General features: G+C 38.9%; 1 protein-coding gene across 2 annotated transcripts in view; it reads left to right on the forward strand.

The window, feature by feature from the left end:
* LOC137246817 (G-protein coupled receptor dmsr-1) overlaps window positions 1-20136 on the forward strand; it is a 796706-nt gene that overhangs the window by 500291 nt on the left and 276279 nt on the right. For both annotated transcript variants that reach the window (XM_067777825.1, XM_067777824.1), the window contains one exon: window positions 6582-6731. The gene's annotated coding sequence lies outside the window, so the exon portion shown is untranslated. The remainder of the gene's footprint in view (window positions 1-6581; window positions 6732-20136) is intronic.

A 20136-nucleotide genomic window follows, 5' to 3' on the forward strand; every position in this document is an offset into this window, starting at 1 on the left:
TTCTACTTCTCCAATAACCTGGGTGTCCTCTCCCGTGGCTGTACGTAATCTTGCTCCAAGCAATGGTCTTATCTTCTTGTTGACTAAATCTGATCGAATGATGGAATGGGATGCACCCGTATCTACAGTCAGTAAACGTTCCTTTCCATCCACATGTCCTCCGACAGTAAGATTGCTTGACTTTCTTCCAATTTGCGAGATAGAGATTATGGGGCATTCAATTGAGGGAGCCAGCTGTCGCCCCTTGCGGCTGACTCGCTTTAGTTTAACGATTGAGTGGATTTGGAGATTTGCTCGTCTCCTTCAGCTCTGCGTTTACGGCCACCCACATTGTTGGAACTATTGGAATTGCTACTGCAATGACGTGCAATGTGACCTGGGTTACCGCACTTGAAACATTTCATAACTCCGGCATTTTTCTGTTGTGATCCCTTCAGAGCTTCCAAAATTGTATCTACCCACTCCGGCCTTTCTACTTCCACACGATGAGCTTTGTATGCTGGTTTACTCAATAATGACGCCGTTTCCTGAGTCATGGGATACCGTTTCAGAAAATGTTTGCTTTGGGTTCGCGTATGTGGCTCGCTTCGTTTCGACGTCCCGTATGCCATTTATAAAGCTCTGAATCTTCACTCTTTCCGTATATTCCACGGGTGCATCCGCATTTGCAAGATGAGCCAATCTTTCAATGTCCGAAGCAAACTCCTGCAAAGTCTCGTTAGCTTTTTGGTAGCGGTTTTGCAATTCTATTTGAAATATCTGTTTCCTGTGTTCGCTTCCGTATCGCCGTTCTACAGCAGCCATCAATGCGCCATAACTGTTCCGTTCGTACTCTGGAATAGTCTGCAAGATTTCCGCGGCAGGCCCTTTCAGTGCCACGAACAGAGCTGCAACTTTATCTTCAGCATTCCATTGGTTCACTGCTGCGGTCTTCTCAAACTGTAGCTTAAAGACCTGAAAAGGAACAGAACCCTCAAAAGATGGAGTTTTTACCTTTGTATTACTCGCTGAAGCAGCCGGCCGATTAAGTTGCAATTCCTGTATACGACCTCTCAACGCATCCACCTCTGCCTCGAATTTTCCTTCAAACTGCATTATTTTTTCGTCCATGCGCGCTTCGAGTTTTGATGATATACGCGCCTCTTGTGCTTCTAGTTGTACTGTTATGCGTGTCTCTTGTTCTTTCAGTTGGGTTGCCATATATGTCTTTTGTTCTTCCAGCTGTGATGACATATTTGTGGATATTTGTGATGACATTTCTGTTATACGTGCTTCTTGTGCTTCCATCTTGGATGTTAAAAGTGTCTCCTGCGATTCTAGTTGTGATGCCAGTTGAGATGACACTGTCGATGTTTGAGCAGATATTGCAGCTAAAATCATGTTCAAGTCTGTACTGGTAACCGTCTGCGATGTTTCGTTCTTCTCTTCAATTTTTGTTGTCTCGTCGCCATCAAGATGAAAGACATGCTCTTCCACATCAATTCCTTCTGCTTCCATTGCTACTCGTAGCCGTGCCTGAAGTTCGAGTTTAACGCCACTTGTATTCAATCCACGGCTCTCCAACTCCTTCTTCAGTTGCGGGATCTTCAATTCACTTAACTTTGCCATGTCCTTGTTGTCCTCTAGAATTTATTCAACAATTCCTCTTCTGACACCAATTGTAACGAATTTGCTTGCAAATCCTCTTATTTGCAATCCTCTGCTAAGTTCGAATCACTAAACTGTTGAATAAATAACTCCAATTTGTAATAATGCAAAATGGCCTTTATTAAAGTACTTCACAATACACTCAAACTGTGCAACGAATAGCTTGCTTAATAACCACACTGATTGATAGCTCAATGAAACTCTACTATTCAAAATAATACTGCTATTGCTCGCTAGATATCGTCTTAATCGCAACTGCTTGACAACTCAAATCAAACTGAATTTCTTACTCGCCTGCTCCGCTTTTATAGTTTACGCTGCATACTTCTAGGCTTTTCGATTTCCAGAAGTTACTAGTTAGTTCGGCTACAAAATCGCCAGCCACAACTACGTGCACAAATTAGTGCTCTCTCTTGTGACAACTTAGATAAGATATATGCATGTGTTTGTGCAATGCCGCTCCGCTGCTCGTATACGTACATATGTGTAGACGCAATTATTTATTCGTTTATGTAGATACATAATGATTGAATTATTTATGTGAATGTTTGTAGTTTACAGTCTCTCGCGCATACATAGGCGTATAAGTAAATGCATATGTGTGTAACATCTTTCGGCTGCCTTATATATGTGTATACATGGTTTTATTATTGACGTAAATACTGCTTATCGTGGCCTTGGCATCGCCTTAGTGATGGTATAACTTAGTGCTGTTAATATCCGTGACAATATAAATATATCAATATATGTAGATCAATTTTGAAGGTTGCTAAGCCATCGTCATCAGTACGCTTTAAGCACGCTGCGCTAATAATTGTTTTTTGAGTTGCCAAAAATAGAAATGTATTATCTTGTGAATAATTTAACAGTAATCATAGGTAAGAGTACTGATTTTTTTAAATTATATTATGATCAACTTTTCACAGTTTTTCTACAAGAAAATCTCTTTTTATTGTATGGAAGACAAAAAAATAACAATTTTTTCTTTTTTTGCTTTTACTAAATTTTATAGTGAAATATCCCTCTAAAAGGGTAATTTCTTACAATCTGGCGTCACTTTGTGAAAGCCGGAAATAAAGAAAGTGAGTGGCATATCCCTTATTTGCCTTCCAACTAAATAAAATCACTCTGCATTTTTTCACTTTTTCAAATATTTAGAAATTTCTGTCACTTTTCGCGGCCCATATATAATTGGGTTCGTTGACTTACAATGAATCCAGCTCCGTTCGGCATTGCAATGAATTGGTATTTTATGAACTCAACAATATGATGCTGTAAAAGTTCTATTGATTAATGTTCAAGTACTTACATATTTTTCGCAAAATATTGAATGGTAGGGCCAACATACACACATGCACACATATGTATGTATTGTTGGAGTTTATTGGAGCATATGTAACTTATGCCTCAATTGTTTTTAAAAACTAATCAGTTACTTGGAGCAGCTGGTTCAGTTAGTTTTAGGAATTGGTATCAAAAAAATTTACCTCATGAGATTGATGTGAGGCAGCTTTCAACAGTTTTTCGCGTGGAGATCATACCCACATACTTAAGTAATGGGATGTTATTCCGATCGGTAGTTTTTTATACCTTTCATGAAAAGGAAATTGGATATAAACTTCATCACGAATCTCAAAATTTTAAGCCCTTAAAGGAAAATAGCTAGACCCACCAATAAGTATACCGAAATAATCAGGATGAAGAGCTGAGTTGATTTAGCCATGTCCGTCTGTCTGTCTGTCTGTATGCAAACTAGTCCCTCAATTTTTGAGATACCTTGTAAAAATTTGGTGAGCGGGTGTATTTAGGTGTCCGATTAAACATTTTAAACCGACCGGATCGGACCACTATAGCAATCGATTTTTCAGTAAAGATGATTTTTGTCATATCTTCCTCAATTTATAAGAGTGCAGCTTCACACTTCACCATACGTTGTCTGAAAAAATAGATGAGATGGGTCGTATATACAGCATATATCCCCGATAACCGATTGTTAAGATAAGACGCTTTTCGTAATTACTGCCCTATTTTGAGAGCTAGAGGCTTCATATTTCGCCGAATGCTTACGTATAGGGCATTCGTTGGTGTCTGAAAAAATTGTATAGATCGGTGGTATATATAGGATATATCTCATACAACCGATTGTTCAGATAAGAAACTTTTCGTAATTTCTGCCCCATTTTAATAGCTAGAACCTTCTTTCACCACATGCTTTTGTATATATCAGATATTGTTGTCTGAAAAATTCGAAGAGATCGATCGTATATATATAACATATGTCCCCACAACCGATTGTTCAGATAAGAAACGTTTCGCAATTTCTACACCATTTGAGCAGCTTGAAGCTTCAAATTACATCAAATGCTTACCTTACGTTATATATTGTTGAAATAAGTGCTTCGTGGTCGTAGTTTTTATATGCAAAAAACGTGAACTTTTGCATCCTCACACAAAGTACCTACCAATTTTTTTTTTTTAATTTTATATTTATCTTAAAAGTCGCTCAGGTATCTACATCTGTTCACTATATATTTCTTCTTTTATACAGCCGATTATTTTGGAGATTACGAATGGGATAAGATTATTGTTCAGCCCCACTCATGAAAGGTATGAAGTCTTCGGCACAGCCGAAGACAGTCCCATCCTTACTTGTTTTATTTTTTCTTTCTTTCATTAAATAAAACATAGGGTATAGTTGGCTATAAAATAAATCACTGTCAATTTTCTAAAATTTGCTTTGTGGATAAAACAATTGTGATATCGTCAACTGCCTGACAGGATGTTCAATATGGCTACTTTTTATTGTTTTGACATGTTGTTCAATATGGCGGCGTATAGAATCGGCTATCTTCAGCGGGTGATAGAAAGGGATACAGAATGAGACAGCGATAGTCAATTACAAATCAGGTGATCCATTCTGTTTGTAATTTTGACGTCTAGCAGAAGTTATCACACATACACAATGAAAATTTGTTCATTTCCTTGCTCTGCAATTTTAAAAACATCAACTCAAATTCATCAGTATTTATTAGAAGTTAATTTTGTTTGTTTGTGTTATTATTTTCGGCTCGAGGTACATAGCTGTAGACTTCAATATATCAAAATTATCGGTGCAAAAATGATTTGCCTTTTTTCTTTCGCCGCAACCGTGTGTCCGTGCTCTATAAACCAACATTAACGTAGTTCCCAAAATAAGATTTCGAGGTCTCTTTCCAAAATGACTTTACATAACGTAAGCCTTATCTCAGATAGCCCAGCAGATTTTCATCATATTCAAAATATTTGGGAGGATCCGATGCCTTCCATTGAACCAGTATATGTTAACACAACAAATGAGAGTTCAAAGGCTGGATAGGCGATATTGGTACACTCTGGAGGAAGCCTTCACTGCATTGGTAAACTGGTCAATAAAAACTTGGTTTTCGGGGTATTCAGTAAGCGTCAACTATTGCTAGGAAGAGATGGGTTGCGACCACTCACAACTTGTCCTCTAAAGGGAGTCCAAGGAAACTAGCAGTTTTGACAGGAAAGGACCATAACGAGGTTGGTGTTAGAGGCGTATGTTCTACGTTACAATTAAAAAGATGGTTGGTGTCATGTGGGAACACATTGCATGCAGGACATACATTACGTATGAAGGAGTTAATTCTGGACAAGTAAGAGTTTAACCGGTTATAGTGTCCAGTTTCCCTTGGTAGTGTGATTTCTTCTTCTGCAAGAGTAGTATATTGTATATGGGTAACGGGGTTCACCGGGCGCGTTCCGGCAAAAACTTTCATCGATTCTATGTGGATCTGGCCGATGATCTTCTCATAATCGAATAGACAGCTGTGTTGGCAGATGCCGGATCCCATCACAGTGCTTATGGAGATGTTCCCGTAATCCTTTTGACGGCGTGGCTAGATCAAGCAGTTGTTGACTAGGGTACCCTTGTTTGTGACAATTAAGCAAAACTGTTGGTTCAGCATTTCGTTTTGTGCTTTAATGTTGAGCTCTTCGGCCTCGCTATGTAGATGATGTTCAAGGGTCATAAGAAGACATTCCATGGTAGTTCTGAGTGACGCACTTTGACACCCTTCTCCGGGAGACCAAACCGGTGAAGCGTGTCATATGAGCTGCCGGCCAATTGGTTTTTACGCGGTTAGCAACATTTCTTTATCTTTTCCCCAAGTGTTGCAGCAAGCGACTTGAGAATTGTATTGCGACTTTGTACTTTAGATATGATTTCATGCGCTATGAAGGTTAGAGAATTATCCAACGTTACCCCTAAGATCTTTGGGTGACTGACAGTCGGTAGCATAACACCGGTGAGTTGAATGTCCAATATTTGCGTCATATGTTTTTTCCACGTCGTAAACAGATTGGCCGTGGATTTGGTCGGTGATAATGCCAGGTCACGTGAGGTGGTCCAGGTTCCGTTGCCGTTATATTGAAGTCGTTAACGTAGGAAATGATCGCAGCTCCTTCTGGTGGGGAAGGCACTTTTTTAGAATTGAAAAACTTATTTCTAAGTTTTTCATGTTCACGGGCTTGAACCCAGCATCTTTGGTAGGCGGAGCACGCTACCACCACACCATGGCAGCCGCTTAAAAATAAAAAAATGTCAAAAATAAATAAATCAAGAAAGAAAAGAAGAGGGAGAGGCACAGGAGAGGAAAAGAGAGAGGGAGGAAAGAGACAGGGAATCTTAGAAGGAGAGGCTAGGTAGAAAATTACATATTTTCAAAATTTTTGATATACCTACATACACGTCTTTGATTTCTCCTCTTCCTGTATTACTCAAACATTTGTTAAATACCCTACCAACTGTTAGTGAAGATGCATCTGGACACAGTCTTTTTGAAATGGGAAAATTTTCATACATTGCATTTTTTACTATATCTCTCACCTCACTCATCTGATTTACATTATTATTACTATTTCCTTTTTTACAGTGTATTCCAATTTGGCATTAATTTACTCAATAACAACAAGAAAATCAAAGAAAATACATTGGCCACGATACTAGATAAATTTCGTCCCTTCCTGCTGATAAAACTATATATCATGTGAGCAGAGAAAAGATAAACATTCAAACTGTTGGGGTAAGTATAGAAAATAACTTTTTCCAGTAGTACTATGAATTTAGGAACCTGCAGCTTATTTCGTGTGTTCGACAAGAACTTTTTAAGCATTTCTTATAAGTAATCCAATTGTTTTTTCCCCAAAACATTCTTCATTTTAGATGAGCTGATTTTCAATAGAAAGTTAAAAATCTAATAAAAATGCAACGCGTAATAAAATCCGCAAACAAAAGGACGAATAAAAAGAAGCTATTAATGGAACCCTACATCCATACAAAGTCATTCTTACACAAAGTTGCATTATGTTGCAAACAAGCTAAATTTATTAGGCCGATTTTTTTTTATTTTCAATGAGGCTCAAAGCTCTTTTCGTCAGCATTTAAATAAAACTCGAATTTCTCGACGTGTTGAATCCGAATATGACACCCTGAAAATTTCGCGAAAGTTGGCAATAAAAATTAAATAAATACTTGGCGTAATTTACCTCCGAGGAGTTTTGGGGCGAGCTTCTCTTCCAGTTTTCGTCGTTCCCCTTTAAAATTTCTCTACAAATTTTCGGGACTGGACCTACATGCTTTATGCCGACTCCGATCGGCATTTGCAAGTCAGATGAATTTTCACTGAGATGCTTTTCATGGCAGAAATACACTCGGTGTCAAATCAATTAATTGAAAAACTTCTTTCTAAATGTTTGATGTCACTTTGCCCGGGAGTTGAACCCAGGAGCATCGGTGTTGTAGGCGGAGCACGCTACCACCACACCTTGCTGCTGGTCGCCGTAAAGTTGCCCAAAGCCTTTACAAATTAGAAAAGAAATTTTTTTAATATTATGCCGGCCAAATCTGTTTTCGATTTTGACTCAGATCTCCGAAATACATGTCGGTAGACGGTTCTGACCAAATATGCAGACCATCGTTAGTGGCATAATACTCTTGCTTATCTGACCTAAACGAAACATTGAAGGACTGCGGAATTTCGATTTTCATTATTTTTGAATTTTAAATATTTGTCTTTGTTTTATAAATTTTTAATTTAATGTTTTGAATTTCGAGTTTAATATTTTAAGCTCTTTATTTTTAAGTTGAAACTATGAATTTTGTTTTTTGAGCTTTTAATTTTGACTTTTGAAATTTGAATTTTCTTGCCGGTGTAATTAGCCCCTTATATCGGAATAATAGTATCGAAAGGAATGTTTTTTTCAGTTAGAAAAGTTTTTCTAAACGGGGTCGCCCCTCGGCAGCGGTTTCGCAAGCACTCCGGGTGTATTTCTGCCATTAAAAGCTCTCGGTGAAAACTCATCTGCCTTGCAGATGCCGTTCGGATTCGGCATAAAACAAGTAGGTCCCATCCCGCAAATTTGTGGAAAAATTTAAACGGGAGCATTGCGCAAATTGAAAGGGAAATCGGCCTAAAATCCCTTCGGGGGTTATCGCACCTGACATTTAGTTTTTTATGTTCGCTGTTTTGTTCTTTTTAGTATTCTAAATGTCAGCATAATTTCGTGAGTTGGTTATCTTGGTCAGTCATAATACCTCAAAAAATCATAATTTTGAGTTGAATCAATCCCATTCCACCATTATTCACAAGTCGGCTAAGTTAAATGCGGGGCTTTTACCGCATCGCCGGCGATCTCAGTTTATGCTCAAGTTATGAGTTAATGGACTGGGCCCGTATCGTGTATTACGATTTGTATCGAAATCAAGTTTTCACTCAAACATTAAATCAAAATAGCTCTGAAAGCGTGATTCCGAATAATGACATATATGAACTAGAGACTTCGCTTACTAGTTAGATTTATATTTTATCACAATTTGTATAAATAGCTTGGCAGCTTCATTTTTTTAAATTGAGTGAAGAATGGATTCTGATACGAATCGTAAAACACGAAACGTGCCCTGAACTTTGTTGATCTTAAACATGTAGGCCATCGGCACTTAGTAAAGTATCGGGGAAAAGTATTGAGGTAAATTATCGATACTTTACTGAGTACTTGAAAAAAGCATCGACTACGAAATACTCGAGTATATTTTGGAAAAGTATCGATACTATTCACCCAGCACTCGTATCGTTCTATAACTACACCTGAAGAAAGCATCGCAGCATGTTTTGAAGGAAAAAACTCTTTCTTGAAACGGTCTTATATATGTACATGCACCCACACATACGTAAGAATATAAACTTCCCAAATAAGGCTGTTATCATGAAAACGCATATATGGGAGAAGAACAATAAATAATAGTAAGACAAAGTATGAAAAGTGGAAAATACAACACCAATAATGTAATAACAATATGTGTTGATTGAGGTGGTACTTAGCGCCACTGAGGCAAGATTCTATCCAACGTATAATAGAAAATGATTTTGTTAGTAAATTGAATGGCCCTTTCGGTCATTCTTGATGAAACAACAGTGAAGCGCACTTGCCAAATGGCGCCTCATGTTTTCTTGGGGATTGGAAGAAGAACGACTACCTTTTGAGTATGTTTGATATGGAGCGAATATCATTGTTTAAACATATTTATTGTTGTTGATATTACAGAAAATTATAAGACGAAAGACCACTTTGACTGCTAGGACATAATAAACGTTTTTGTTTTTTGAACTGTCCCTTTTACGGTTAAAGGTAAGGAACAAGACTAACAGTTTGTCTAAGGGATAGTTGCTGGAAGCCTATAGCACTCGAAGCAAAATAAACCCTAAATATTCTTATAAACGTTAATGCCATGGAATCTGTGGTGGAAATTCGCTCAAGACCGTACAAATTTGTTACTCATATCCACGAGTTAACACTGATCTAGTGGCCTCTATTTATTTTGTGACAGGGCAGAGGCTATTTTAGAGCATATTATCCTAAATACATATCTGCGAGAAGATTGAGGAATCGGTTTAAAGACGAAGTGCTGAAGAGACGAGGGCGCTGTTTAACTTAATTTTACAGTACACATCTATAATTTCCACAAGTTTTTTTTAATTTAATTTATTAAACCAAATTTAGCCATCGCTTTAAAGCAATGGAAATTTTAAATTTTAAGCTTAAAAACCAGCAGACGGAAAAATTTGTAAACATAGAATTTGTAAACATTAGCGTAAAATATGCAAGCATGCACAAAACCATATTATGCCCACAAACATATGTACATACATAGAACCAAATCGATATGCATCAGTATTTCAAAAGAGGATAAATATAATAAGAGCCGTCACTCGTTATTTTTTAGGCATTTACTCGATGTAAACTGTGAGGTAGTCGCTACTTTTGTTTTATGAGGGACATTTTTGAATTGCCTTCCATTTATCCATGCGGTGTTGTCACTTTATGCAAACGTGTTTTTTGAAAGAGAATTAAATAATTAATAAAATACAGTCGGAAAAATAAACACAAATACCCCATGAAAATGTATAGAAGACATTTATAAACATCTCGCCAAAAAAAAAAAGTAGCGACTACCTCATAGTTTACATCGAGTAAATGCCTAAAAAATAACGAGTGACGGTTCTTATTATATTTATCCTCTTTGCTATTTCTACAAAGAAATGTTACAAAATTAAGCGAGTGAATTATATGAATGAGACAAACTGCAACAGAGCACGTTAGTGATAGAACAATACGAGTACTGAGTGAGTAGTATCGCTACTTTTCCAAAAAAATGTTCGAGTATTTCGTACTCGGTGCTTTTTTCCAAGTACTGAGTAAAGTATCGATACTTTACCTCAATATTTTTGCCCGATACTTTACCATGTGCCGATCGTGTACTTGTTTTCGATAAGCAAGGTTCAGTTCATTAACACCATAACTTAAGCATAAACTGATATCCTCGATAGTGCGGTAAAAGCTCTGCATCTAACTTAAACCGACCGTTTGATAATGGTGGAATGGGAGACGATTTCTATATATGGTGGTAAAAGAAAAGTATGTGTTTACTGTCTAGAATCAGTAACTCCCACAAAATTATGAAAAGCTGCTAACTCCATAAAATTTCAGTACATCTTAACTTGTCATGCTGCAGTGCTTTTTCCTTCTGCAGTTAAATTTTGTTGGACGGGGTTAACAGATTTTACAGCATCGTCGACGATATATTGGTACTAAAAATGGTCGAAATCAGATTATATCCACACCCACTTTCAAAAATGAAAAAAAAGAACTATTTTTTAGAAATACTGATGAAGTGGGAAAATTGAATTTTTATTATTTTTACTGAACGTTGAATTCTCAATTTTGGCAGAATCGTTGCTATTACATTTTCGTTATTATAATTTGTATACTCAGTTGTGCTCAATACCTACATCTGACATACCTACATGAGGGACTTTAAACAGAAACTGTGACTGAGTGGCTAAAAGTTTTATGATCGTGGTTGTGAAGGTTAGTCGTTGATCAACGAGAAACGAAGCAAGACGAATGCATGTATTGTTGCCAATATTCTACCAATATTCTACCAAATATGGTTACCTATGATAAATATTTTTCACGAAACCATAGAAACAGCAAAAGTATCATTCTATGCGGTTTGTCGAGGCACACAACTGAGTATATTACATTCCTTTTCACACACACTTAATGCTTGTATTTGTTCCACATTTAATATTTGGCACACACATGAAATTAATTGCAATTCTCAAACTCAACACAAATGAGGTAACCCCCTTCAACACCTTCACATATAAAGATACCCACTTAAAAATAATTTTCACACACTTTTAATCAAACAATTTCATTAATACACTAACAAACTGAGACTAATGTGCTTGCGGTCTAATTAGAGAATTGAAGCATACAATTTCCATCAATGATACTCACACAACCAAAAACAAGTAAGGACGGGACTGTCTTCGCTTCCCAAGGCCGTTGGTTCTATGTACCGGAGCGACTCGGGAATTTTCCGGACCAAGGACTGCCATTTCAGTGTAGCCCCATATAATTTGTTACGTCCCTCCCACAAATTTTCATGCTCCCAGCAGCTCCTTGCAGCGGGACTGCTCCATATTCTCTTGCTCCGGGAAGGTATCGAACCCAATCCGGGTCAGTCTCCTGACCCCGGTCTTGAGAAATGGTTTTGCTGCATCTGCCGGAAAAGAATCTTTTTAGGACGGTCATACTCTTGTCAGTGTGTCTCGTGTAAGGGATGGTTGCATCGGACATGTTGTTCTGGGCTAGACCCCAAAACCAGACGTAACTTTTATAAATCCTGTGTTGCTCCTTGCTGTTCGCGTCCTAGGACGTCCCGTAGTCTGCGCCTCAGCGCCCCCCCCCGCTACCTTCCAGCAGCCCCGCTGCTCAGCAAGCCACAACAAGTACCCGCTGTTGCTCGCGCCGCACGGCGCTACTAACTCACACGGCTGCTCCCATTCATACCTACAATCTCCGTAGTAGAGTCGGGAGCAATGCCGAGCATCAGTCCCTGCCCCCGTCTTCTTCCCCCCTCTTTTCCGGCAGCAATTTTGTAGGTCAGGGAAACAGACTCTTAGTCCCTACCTCCCTTTGCACCGTTTGCCAGCACAGAATATATACGTTTGCGATATCCGCCCAATGCAGCTCCTACCATGGACGGTGCCACTTTCCTAGATGTTCTGGTCTCCGCGACGGCAACCCCCCGACGGGTTTCATTGCGCCATGTTGCCAGGCCGCATACCCAAATACACCGGGTACCCCAATGCCTACCCAAGGACGTCCAGCCCCAGGGCATCAACAGCGATCGCGTTCTGGCCTTCCACAACCCAGGCGCAGTCACCCATCACTTACTCCCAGAGTGACGTCTCCCCCTATGCACTACAGAATTCTGCAGTTAAACTGTAATGTATTAACTGGGAAGATCACGGAGATAGTCGACTTCATGAAGCGGCACAACATCCGCATTGCTGCGATTCAAGAGACTAAACTCACAGCAAGATCTGCATTGCAGACCTGCTCTGGGTATAATGTCCACAGAAAAGATCGCGAGAGCTGAAATGGAGGCGGCCTCGCGTTTATCATACACCATACCCTGCAATATCATATTGTAACGAATTTACTTGCAAATCCTCTTATTTGCAATCCTCTGCTAAGTTCGAATCACTAAACTGTTGAATAAATAACTCCAATATTGAATAATGGAAAAATGGCCTTTATTAAAGTACTTCACAATAACACTTATACTTTGCTACTCGCTGGCTTAATAACCAAACTGATTGATAACTCAAATTAAACTCTACTATTGGCCGCCAGATCGCGTGCTTAATCAATAACTGATTGATTGCTCAACTCAAACTGAATTGCAGCGCCTCTACATCTGTTGCCTTTTATACCCTTTGGTTTCCTCGTTCGCATTTTTCCAGAATGTACTAGCATTGTCCATGAGCTCTCAAACTTCTCAGATATATGCATGTGTTTGCGCATTGACTCTCCGCTGCTCGTATTCGTAGATGGTACATATGTGTAGACGCAATTATTTATTCGTTTATGTAGATACATAAAGATTGAATTATTGATGTGAATGTTTGTAGTTTACAGTCTCTCGCGCGCACATAGGCGTATAAGTAAATGCATCTGTGTGTGACATCTCTCTGGGCTGCCTTATATATGTGTATACTTGATTTGATTATTAACGTAAATACTGCTTCGCATGGCCTTAGCACCGCCTTAGTGATGGGATAACTTAGTGATGGTAATATCCGTGACAATATATTTGATCCCGACATCGACCGCAGGGACGGTGTCTTAGAACGTCAAGGATTATCTGTCCGGCCAGGCGATGCAAATCTAGAAATCATCAACATCTACATCCCTCCTGTCACCTATTGCCACAGTGGATACCGCCCTGATATCAGCGGCGTACTCACTGGAAACAATCGTATTATCTTAGGCGATTTCAATGCCCATCACGATCTATGGCATTCAAACTTGCGGGTGGACAGTAGGGGTGAGATGTTAGCGGATCAAATAGAAGAAACGACGTTCTGCACTATAAACGGAGACGCCCCCACACGTATGGTAGTAAGCTGTCACAGTTCGCCGGATATTTCAATCGTGAGCGCAGAACTCGAATACTGCGTCAATTGGCAGCCGATGGTAACATTGGCATCCGACCACCTGCCTATACTTATTTCGCTCGAGCGTCCCGCCGACTTCATCGTAGCAGAAAAACGCACTTTCGTTAACTTTAAAAAAGGAAAGTGGGACGAATACAAATCCTTTACAGACAGGCGCTTTGCTGCCCTCCCTATCCCAACTGATGCCCGCCAAGGGGAGCGTGCTTTCCGCAAGGTCATTGAATCCGCCTCGGCTCGCTTCACTCCTGCCGGTAGAATTTCCGAAATTCGGCCCCACTTCCCGGCGGAGGCAGCAAGTTTAGCGAGAGAACGTGACCTTATAAGACAGCTCGATCCCGCCGACCTCCAAATAAGGGATATAAACCAACGCATCAGATTGCTTGTGGATGAACACAAGCGGGCGAAATGGGAGGAGCACCTAAGCGGTTGTAACCTCTCTGCCGGTGTAGGTAAACTTTGGTCCACTGTAAAGTCCCTATCGAATCCGTCTAAGCACAATGACAAAGTTTCCATCGCCTTTGGCGACTAAGTGCTGTCGGATGCGAAAAAATGCGCGAGCGCTTCCTGCCGACAATACATAATGCATTCTACGGTCGATAAAAATAGACGAAGGTCCAACAGACACGCACGTAAACATAAGTTCAGTGCGTCACCAATTACCATCACCGCCAAAGAGGTTGAAGATGCCATCAGTCATACTAAACCGTCCAAAGCAGTGGGCGCAGACGGCATAGACATGCCGATGCTTAAAAGCCTAGGGAAAGAGGGTTTCAAATATTTAGCACATGTCTTCAACCTGTCGCTATCAACTTTTGTCATACCCGAAAAATGGAAAATAGCCAAGGTGGTAGCGCTACTAAAGCCTGGGAAACCAGCTAACATAGGAGAGTCATATCGCCCGATATCTCTCCTATCGCCAGTAGCCAAGACGCTTGAAGCCATTTTGCTCCCCCACTTCAAAGCAAATTTGCAGCTAGCCTGTCATCAGCATGGCTTTAGAAAACTCCATAGCACCACCACCGCGCTGAATGCCATTAGCACCCAGATAAATTGTGGTTTAAATCAGAAGCCCCACCATAGAACAGTACTCGTAGCGCTAGACCTATCAAAAGCTTTTGATACGGTCAACCATGGCACGTTACTGCAAGACTTGGAACGGTCCACTCTTCCTCCATGTCTTAAAAGGTGGACCGCAAATTATCTGGGTGGTCGGCAGGTATCGGTGCAATTCAGAAACGAAATATCAAAGCCAAGAAGAATTAAAAAAGGGGTGCTTCAGGGTGGTGTCCTATCCCCAATTTTATTTAATTTCTACATATCTAAGCTACCTTCACCACCAGAAGGAGTTACTATCGTTTCTTACGCCGATGAGCTTTGCAACAAAATAAACGGCTACCTCCCTGACCTCTCCAGTTATTTCGCCTCGCGAAACCTGGCATTATAGCCGACTAAATCATCCGCGACCCTATTTACAACATGAACGTCCCAAATTTCGACCATTTTGAACATCCACGTCGATGGCACTACGCTACCTACACCCCAAAATCTTGGGCGTGACATTTGATCAGGATCTACATTTTGGTGAGCACGCAGCCGCAATTGTTCCGAAAATCCAGAGCCGTAATAAAATCCTCAAATCCCTTGCTGGCAGTACTTGGGGAAAAGACAAAGAAACGCTCATTACCACATACAAAGCAATTGGTCAGCCGTTTGCGTGCTACGCGTCCCCTATATGGTCGCCAAGCCTAAAAACTACCCACTGGAAGAAGCTACAGGCCTGTCAAAATACTGCGCCCAGAACCGCCACGGGCTGTCTTCTTATGTCCCCAGAACACCATCTACATAATGAGGCGAGAATACTTCCCATCAGGGAAAGAAATGAGATGCTAACCAAACAGTTCCTGTTGAATACCCAGAAACCTGGTCATCCCAACAGACATCTGATTGATGAGCCAGCACCACCTAGGAACTTAAGAAGTCATCTCCGTAAGCATTTTGAGGAAATACGGCATCTGAGAACTCAGCCGTATAAGCAAAAAAAGACAAGCAGGTCCTTGGTGAACTTCACAAACAGACGTCGGACCTTTATGCCGGGAATTGCCCGGTGAATCCAGTACTTATACTTTCTAAATTGCGGCAGGAATGGCCAAAATCGTCTTATCTGAACGATCGGTTGTATGGGAGATATATGTTATAGTGGTCCGATCCTACCGGATCCGACAAATGCGTAATATAATACAAAAATACATCCTTGTGCCAAATTTCATTGAGATGTCTCAAAATTTGAGGGACTAGTTTGCGTTCAAACAGAAATACGGACGGACAGACGGACGGACAGACGGACGGACATGGCTATATCAACTCAGTTCGTTGCCCTGATCAATTCGGTATACTTAATGGTGAGTCTATCTTCTATATTTCTCAACGTTACAAACATCGGACCAAAGTTAATATACCATTTCATGTTCATGAAAGGTATAATTATGCGCTCCCAAACCAAGCTCTTTGGCTGCCTCCTCATAAGAGAAGGCTAAAAGGCAAGCAAAGCATCAAAGTCATGGATATGTGCATGCTACGAGCAAAGAGTAGCATTCCCGCAAACTGCGCTCATTGCTGTGGATATATCCTGACCAATATAGCGTATAAGGCATTGTAAACTTTACCAAGTAGCGCAACTAACAGCTGATCGCTCAAAATTTGCACACACACAAACATCACTAATGGCCATATTACGGAAATCTTAGGGAAATTGAAGTTAAATTTTTAAACAGACATAAAATGTTATAATTTTGGAATATATAGAATCTAGGACACCTTAATTGCAGTAATTGAAAGAAAATGTTTGCTTATACTCAAGTATTTAATTATTTTTTCTAAATTTATCTTTAATATTGATGCAATGATTGATCCAATGCAACTCTGGTCTTCCTACTGTTCTTCATTCCACTCCATTCGAGTGCCTATTTTCACGGCCTGCGAGTGCCTTCCACTCTATTCGCAACATAACCTCGAATTAACTTCAATTTTCCTAAGATTTCCGTAATATGGCCATTAGTGATGTTTGTGTGTGTGTGCAAATTTTGAGCGATCAGCTGTTAGTTGCGCTACTTGGTAAAGTTTACAATGGGTATAAGGTTCTAGCTTGTGCGAACGACTGAAGCCCAGAGTCAACGAACTAATTGAAGCTTTTCTGTACGGCTTTAGTTAAGCTCTCAAAACTCTCATCATACATGTCCTAATGTATGGCACGGAATCATTGATTGTGTCGGATAAATGATGGGTTTGCTTTTGGCATATTTAAGAAAAATTTTCTTCGGAAATTTCATGATGTTATCCGTGTATCGAATGAGGTTGCATGATTAGCTGTATGACTTTTATATGTGCATCCACATTGTCCAGGCAGTTAATACACAGCTGGCTAGGTTATGTTATGCGAATGGATTGAAAATTGATGACTCGGCTAAGAAGGTAGAGGAAGAGGGTGGTCCTCACTCCGTTGAAAAGAGCAGATAAAAACGAGTTTAGTTCAGTTAGTGCTACAGACTGCAGCCACTTTGCACAACTAACCGAAAATGAACTGGTAACCCGATAGTCAAAAATGAGCGGTAATTCGAATATTTCTAACCGAATAGTATGTAGTAGTCGACTACTAACGAAAGTGAAAAATTAAATACTTACAATAATTTACGAAAAACAGAAAAACCCCAAAGAAAACAAGATATTGGCCCGATTTGGCAATTATTGCAAATTTCAAAGTATTTTATTTTGAAGTTATTGATATTAAAAATTATATTAAATACTTTTATACACATGGCTCACTATTTCTGCAAAGGTTGACGAGGCTTTTAAAAACTTGGCACATATTTGGCTAAGTGTAACTTCTATGAATAGGTGAGAGTGTATTTTATTTTAATTATCTTCACAATTGAAGAGGAAGAGGCTGTTTTGCATTTCAACCAATTTTTGTAAAAAAAAATATGTGGTTTAGGGGTTCTAATTATTTCATTAAAATAAGTTGTGATTCATATTAAACTCTGCGTGAAATTATTATGAAATTTGGAATTTCATTTATGGAAATCAATTACACGAATTATACATACGTACGATGTAGTTTGATAGCTTTAATGAAATTTTCATGGAATTTGTAATTAATTTGGCAATCGCAAATGTTTTCACTTATAAATTCGTTTATGAAATATTGTCAGACTTCGAAATCGGAAAAACTAACCGATTAAATTGAATAGGGCAACAAGTAAAAATACATAGTTTTGGCGCGATTCCAAAAAATAACCCACTATTCATTATCATTAAGTGACGTTCAAACTAGATGATTTTGACCATTGCATTGCGATAACTGATGCCAGTTACGAAACCCAAGTAAGTTCAAGTCTTCCATCACTGTCCCTCTCAATCGAGTGGAATTCTCACCCTTACTGTGCTTCCAAATACGGCTACCGATAGGAAATTCTTCTGAACCGGAGCGTATTCTTTCATTTTTATAACATGATCTAGCCAGCCAGTCTTTTAGTTTTTATTCGCTGCACTCGGCTCAAGTCAGCGTAGGGCGCATATAGCTCATTATTAAACCACCGAGGCTTCGTGTTTCGCTTCCCTCCTAATGGCCACTTCCCTCCTAATAGCCACTCCAGTACGACTCCAATAGTGTCGTCGTTTTACCTTGCACTTCCATCGTGCTTTCTGCGTGGTGGTGATGATAGGGATAGGAATAGAATAGGACCACATTTGTAATTTGTAACATCTTACTGACATTGGCAGGCTATTTATTTTTTTCCTTCTTATTTTAGATAGAAACGATTTATTAAAATTCACTCGCCCATATTTTTAAACAATTTTTTTATTTGGTATAGTTCATCAAGTAGATTTTTGGGTGCATCCCGGGTTTTATACATGCTTAGAATTTCGAGCCTGAATTTAAAACCGTTCATCATTAAGCACTTTTTGAATCTCTCCTGAACTAAATTGGAACCTCTTTCTGCGTTTTTTTAATTTTATTCGGGTTAGGTTTTGTAATTATTTGAACAATTAGTCCAAAATTTTAAAATTGTTCTAGAACAAAACCAAAAAATTTCAAAAATCTAAAACTAGAAACTTGTAAGTCATAGACTCTTTTTCGAAACATATTGTTATACCTATGTAATACATACATGTAATCTCAAATGAGGTCTGGAAGAATATATTTTCACTCATAAATGGACGCTCTTTTCAATAACACGGACACATTACATAATAGTAGTTGGAAAATAAATGGATAGCTTGTTGACCTAACTTAAAAAACTGATACCGAAATTAAAATACTCATTAGAACCAAGTAGGGTGTAAAAGGCATTTTTTACAATTTCTAAAATTTCTTTTGGAATGCATGATAGCCATGGTAGAGAAAGGTAAAAATTTAAGTAGCCCCGAAATAGGCCCTAAATGATCGTAAAAATTATCTCGAAAAAAATATAAAAGTAGTAAGAAGTAATGCTGACATGTTTCAGAAAACAATGCTGATCGAAATTATTCAGGGATAGTCCCCAAAAGATTTTTAGAACTGATATCGAAATATTTTTGAAACTACTATTTTAAGATCCCCAAACAATTCCAACACTTATTTTATGTATATATATCTATATATACTTATCAGTCTACAAATTAAATAATCATAGAAACCAAGTGAGTCGATACATATCAAACCTGCCTAAGTCCATCATAAGCCAATTTTGGAAAACGACGGTTTTCTCTTTTTGCGTATTATAATTTATGTAGCTATCGCAAAATTGTATAAATATTTACTTGATAAATATTAAAACCGTCTAGCGTAGAAAAAACAACGAAAACTTAAGCCGTGTTTGTAATAAAGCAGTTTCAATTGATATCGACTTACATGCCAACCTAATAAAAACGCACTGCGGTTTTTCAACGCACGCACTTAAACGGATTTTTTTACCCTAACCGAAAAAGCATGCGTTGCGACAATGTAAAACATGTATGCAAACGTCAAACGAAAATGTCACGCAGAACAAAAAATGTAAATCAAGTTAGTTTTTTTCGCAGTAATTTCAATTTCGGTTGCTCAATTTATATGTGTATGAGACATTTTTGACAAAAAAATACTTGCGTGCGTTTATATTACGTTGCCCTGTTAAGCAGTTTTCATGGCGGAACTATAAATAGCGGCAGCACAGTGACAGATGATTTGTACTTTTTTAGAATGATTTGATACATCAACTTGCGGCGCAGTACGATTTTGACATTAGTCCATCGATTTACAAAAACAAAGTACATAGAACTTTTATTTATGTATGTAGGTGTGTATATCACCGTGCTGCCACCTTGTATAGTTCCGCCATGAGCAGTTTCGAAAAGCGTTCAGATCTAAAACTCGTAAAATATGTCA

This window comes from Eurosta solidaginis, chromosome 3 (genome assembly GCF_040869045.1).
Source record: "Eurosta solidaginis isolate ZX-2024a chromosome 3, ASM4086904v1, whole genome shotgun sequence".
In the NCBI taxonomy this organism is placed as follows: domain Eukaryota; kingdom Metazoa; phylum Arthropoda; class Insecta; order Diptera; family Tephritidae; genus Eurosta; species Eurosta solidaginis.